The 5,846-nt window shown below is 35.1% G+C and overlaps 1 long non-coding RNA gene across 2 annotated transcripts; it reads right to left on the bottom strand.

The window, feature by feature from the left end:
• Window positions 1–2,643: 2,643 nt before the first annotated feature.
• LOC131017757 (uncharacterized) lies at window positions 2,644–4,895 on the bottom strand. Of its 2 annotated transcripts, XR_009099848.1 has the most exons (3): window positions 4,490–4,895; window positions 3,522–3,605; window positions 2,644–2,920 (listed from the first exon to the last, which is right to left on the bottom strand). It is a non-coding gene; the product is annotated as an uncharacterized LOC131017757 (long non-coding RNA). The 2 variants fall into 2 exon arrangements; XR_009099849.1 differs by having other exon boundaries at window positions 3,522–4,895.
• Window positions 4,896–5,846: the final 951 nt, after the last annotated feature.

Raw genomic sequence — 5,846 nt, forward strand, 5'->3', positions numbered from 1 at the left:
ACTAGAACAACTCAAAAGTTGCAAAGGCTCAAATCTCGAATGATATAAAGTGCTGCAGAAAATTTGTTCAAGAGACTCAAATAAATAACCAGAGGGTAGAAAGGAGTAACTACCAAGTCGAACAAAATGACCTAGAGTGAGAACCCATCTGATTTTTTTTTTTTTTTTTTTTTTTTTTAAACTGAAGTTGAAATACAGGGGTTTATAAACCCAAAAGACGTCTACTGAGATTTGGATCATGTGGACTGGCCAGGTCCAACATAATCACTTCCCAGTTACACGGGAAACATCATCCCGAACTTGGTAATTCTGGGTCTTCTAAATTCTCATCATACTATACATAACAAAACTTAAGTTCACACCAGCAAGCTAAAAGCTTAAACTCAGGGTCCTATGTTCTAGACTCTTGTTTCGAAAGTTCAATATTTTTCGACTCTCCTCTCATGTTGCGGTGGTGGTGGCGGAGAATTATCCCGCCTATCTTTCACATCACACTCTTGATGACATCTTTGAGGCATTTTTGAAATCACAAAAGGAAAACTCAACTCGACCAACGCTCTAAGCATCCTCAAAACTCAAGTTCAATTTACTAACTCAACTTTAAGGAAACCCTCACGGTCACCTTAACATTCATCTGTAAGGCAATAAGCACTCACGAAATGCTAACAAAAAGACCACTCTGGTCAACCTAATATATCCATCAGTAGAATGCCTCTTTTTAGAGGACTTACATAAAGGGGTTATATAAACCCTACAAAACCATAGTATCTATCGTAATGTCCCTTCTAAACCGACACCATTAATAGTACTATGTCTCGGTCTGGACCTCTTACAGTAATTGCTACCAGTTAACTCATCTAGTTGCTACTTTAGCACACTAGGAACATCCATCTATTTAACATCAGTAGGGTACTATATTCGCATGCTTATCTATCATCATGTCAAAATCTCAAGTACTAGTATCTCCTAAGTAAGTTATATACATCGCAATGTAATTGCAACTAATCAAAAACGAGGGTGTACCGCGCATACTCTCAAGATCATCCTTAGCTCTAGCCTACATCGACTTCTCTTCTCATCCTCATCAACTCTAGCCCTCCTCGGCTACTTCTCATCCTCATTATCGTTTATCATTTTATCATCTTTGGTAACTGATACTCAAGGATCGACTCGATATCTACTACACTCTTCTAGAGTCCCTGGTAGAAAACAAGCATCCGGTCAGTAGATCCGCATAGAAAATCTGGGTATCTGTAACAAATCCCATCTCCTGTGGGTCCAATGCTCAAGACGACATGTCCCATCATATTGAGTGGCTTTCTTCCTTGCTCAATCCTACCACTCGATTGGTAGCACGGGGACTAGGTGCACGATGCCATCCAGTCTAGTAACAACCATAAGGCTTTCATCCTTTCATAGTCTATGAACATGTGTTTGAAAATCTGCTAGGGTATCTCTGTACCACATACTGTACGCCTCGTCCTCGTATCCGATCTTTCCTGAGTTCGATCTCACAACAGTCCACTTTCGTGCAGTGCCAACAGTCCTGGCCAACCTATAAGGAGAACTTAAAGGTGACTCTAGGAACTAACTCTACTTGGCTCCAGCAACAAAAATAAACAAAACATAACTTAGCAAAACTCCTATTAAGTAGTACTGTTATCTTAAAACTCAAGCTCAAAACATCTAAATTCTCATCTCGTCCCGTCTTTACTTAGTAGGGAATCTCTCTAAACAATGATATTAGATCCCTTAATCTAAATCATCGTGACTCAGTAAGACAACTCAACAATTCTCTCTCAAAGCCATCTCCAAAGACTATGGCTCATGATACCTCCTCAAGTACCATTAAGGTTGCGTGAGCAAAACTCGCGTCACAAAATAACTCAACATATCGTACAATATCTCATTGCAGCATGCTAATAACTCATCATTAATCATGCTATTATACTCAAGCTCATAACTCAAACTCATAACTCAAACCAACAAGTACTTAAAGCAATTGCTAATTCTCTCAAGCTTTAGCTCTAAGTTCTCATTTCATCCTTCTACTTAGTAAAAAAAAATCTCTCTTAACAATGACATTAGATTCCTTCATCTAAATCATCGTGACTTATCACAACTGCTCAAACAATTCTCATCACAAAACATCTCAAATACATCACATCATAACTCATAATTATGCATCCTCAATCATATAACATCATATGATATAAACGCTCTCATGATTCATCATGTAACATCAACATATGCTCTTACAACATAATAACTCATTATTAATCATGTTGTCATCCTCAAACTCAAACTATGCACCTTTAAAGTGTAACATCATAACTCATCATATAACCTCAACATCATGCTCTTCAAAATTTAACGTCAAATAAACTTTGAAATTTTACATACCTCGTTGAGCCTGGTGTGATGGTGCGCTGAGCTCACGGTTGTTAATAACTATTAGTCTAGCGACTCATTCTAGACTAAACTCAAGACTTCTAATTCAGAGCTTTCCTTCGCTCTGATACCACTTTGTCACAGCCCGCCCTAACTAAGGATAGTTAAGCCGAGTGATCTACGACTAGGGATGGGGTTAAAGAAGAAGGGGAAGAAAAGGGGCGTCATTTATAGCCGTAAAACTTACTCATCTTAATAAAACTCGTCATTTTTATTCATGAATACTCAATTGAAAATAGTCTATGAAAGACAGCATAAAACTTAATTAATATCATTAATCAAGTTATACATCATATGAAACCATTCTCTTAAGACTCAAAGTATGACATAACATACTATAACATCAACAACATCTTGCAGCGGAAAGTAGCTAGACATATGTATGAAGACATATTCTAGACAGGTTAACTATTTATTAACAACCCTGGAGACTCCGCTCATTGCAGCACCATCATCACATCAGCTCAACCTGCACATTTAGAAAACATATGCAGGGCTGAGTACAAAAGCACTCAGTGGGCACGTATGCCTAGGTATAAAAATACATGCTTCAAAACTGTAAATTGTCATGCCATCATAAACAGTACAGCAAGGGAGTTTTTCGCTAAAAAGGCCCAAGCTTACTAAGTTCATTTGTGATTCTTAAAGTTCGTCTGCAGACTAAGTTCTCTTGTAATCTATCATATCTGGAACTGTGTGCCGGAGAGGTGGCCACCTCTCACGGTCACTTGACCGGCCAACCCGCTAGATGACTCACGGTCACTGGTGTACACTAGTCCTGGCAGGATAGCTATCAACTGCTCAGGACCCGAATTCGATTGCATCATTGGCAAAGCCAAAGCAGATAGATATCATACTAAAATTTAAACATTTTATGGCAAGACAATACTTGAAATAACTTTAACTCAAATATTTTGTAACGAAATAACTTGCTCAAATGTAACATTAAACTCATTTGATAGATATATAAAACTGAAATTAACAGTTAAATCATCTCATGCATTCATTCGTATAAGAGGCCTACGACACGCAGGGGATCTCTATATACGTATAGTAAAAGTAATGCCCACCTGATTGCAGTGTTTTGCTACTTAAGACAACGATTCTCTTTCCTTAGCGCGATAGGTTACTCAGACGCTTTTGTTTATTTGAACCTTTGATAACACGAAAACATGTGTTCGAGTGAATAATAGAAAAGATAACAACAAATGCAGTGAATCACTTATTCACTCATTTCTCTAACTACCCATATTTCCTTAAACGACTATATCTAACTCATATACAATCGTTCTTCCTTTATCAAAATACTTCATGTACCTTTGAGGATGTAGGAAATTCCATTTTATTCATTTATTTATCTATTATAAATAAAGAATAATTCTATAAACATAAAACGTTTTCCTTTTCCCCATTTAATAATGCCAATCTCCAATATATATACATACACATCAATAGCTCATTTATAAACTAAAAGTGATATTTTATCAACAATAAAACTTTAAAATCCTTAATAGGAATTATTTTGAATCATTTCCATCTCAACAAAACTGTATAGATTCAACTTCAACTAATAAACTGCTTTTACTACGAACTCGTATGGAGTCGAATTTTATTTCAATAGAAACCTCTTTGAGTCTAGTTTAATTGAAAAAAAGTGTGTTGAAAAACTCCAAGTAGTTTAAGAGATATAGCGATTTTCCCATCGCCTACCAGATTCGGCAGTTTCTGCCAACTGAAAGTCCAGATCTTTGAAAAATAGCAAACGTTTCCGGAATGACCCCAAATTTTATATGCAGATAGATAACGCATATAAATTTATACCATAAAAATTTGAGAGCTAAATATCAACATATGGTTACTGAAATAGTTAACTTAATCATCTGCCTCACGACAGTTTCAACAGATACGGGCAGTAGACTTCTCAAATTTTAAAAGGGTAGTAAACGAAGTTCAAATAACATGAAACTTTGTACAAATATTCACCACACTCCCATCTATACCCCAGAAATTTCACATAATATAATAGAAACGGGAATACCTTGAATAGGTGTATGGTATTAGTCTCTGCAGATTTTATATATGGCATAGATTAGAAGCCAATTGTGAAGAAGAATTGAATGAGATGAATAATCTTCACTCTATTACTTTATAAAACTTGCTGCAGAGGTGGGAATGGGTGAGTTGAGATAGTGGAATAGGTTTTAAAGAAGCAAAATTCTATTTGGAGATTGACTTCAGAGGTGAAGAAAATTGTGAAGTAGTAGGTGAAGAAAATTGTGAACGTATTGGTGAAGAAAATTGTGAACGTATTGGTGAAGAAAATTGTGAAGTAGTAGGTGAAGAAAATTGTGAACGTATTGGTGATTGGTTTAATAGAAGAATGAGAGGGATGTGGATGAATGAGAACCATATGTGCTTAATCTCATATAAACACATTAAGATATATAAGCCTAATTCCCATTGAAGCATAAAATTCACTTGAGCTTGCCTCTAACATAAATTAAATTACTCATGGGCTTAAGTAAACAATCGATAAAAGATTCATATTTAACACTTCAGTGTTAAATTCTCCACAATAAATTAATGGACTCAAAATATATTTTGAGTGCATCATCTATTGAAAATAAAAAAAATAAATCATCACATATATAAATTATCAAATTCATATAAGTTCGTATTTTATTAATGGATGCTGATCTCTAATTATCATAATCAATCCTTAAATCAGTAATTTAAAAGTATATAATCCTTAATAAAAAGTCGGGTCATTACAAATTTGGTGTAAAAAAATGAGTTATATGAGAATTTTTGTTATAAATTGACTTTCTATTTTAGGAAATTGCCTATTAAAACGAAAATTTTAGACGTGGGAGAATTTCCTTGTACCTCACATAAAGATTGTGATGAGAAATTTTAGACGTGGGAGATTTTTAGTTGGAACTGAAATTGTAGCTTTGCTCAAAACATGCCTTAATAAAAGGTGCATGAATAAATCAAAGCTCAAGTGAGATGCTTGTATTTTGCCCGTTTAGAGAAAGGATGAGATCATCCAAATCGTACTCTTCCGTCCAAATTTAACAGGTCATAGTATTTCCTTACTTGGATTTAAATGTTCCGTTTTAATAGGCCATTTTCTAAAATAGAAAGTCAATACACAACAAAAATTCTCATATAACTCATTATTTACACCAAATGTTATTATAATCCACATATAATTATTTTTTTATTTCATTTAAAAAATATCTTCAATTTTCTCTTCTACTTTCTGAACAAATATATATGTTATCACAAAGAAGGGCAGTCAAAGGTTGTTGAATCCTACCTAACATGGAAGCTTCCCTTGGAGAAGTATGGGCTGAAACCCGAGCACCCTTTTGAGGAGGACTACGCGTCTT

Source organism: Salvia miltiorrhiza, chromosome 3 (genome assembly GCF_028751815.1).
Source record: "Salvia miltiorrhiza cultivar Shanhuang (shh) chromosome 3, IMPLAD_Smil_shh, whole genome shotgun sequence".
Classification (NCBI taxonomy): domain Eukaryota; kingdom Viridiplantae; phylum Streptophyta; class Magnoliopsida; order Lamiales; family Lamiaceae; genus Salvia; species Salvia miltiorrhiza.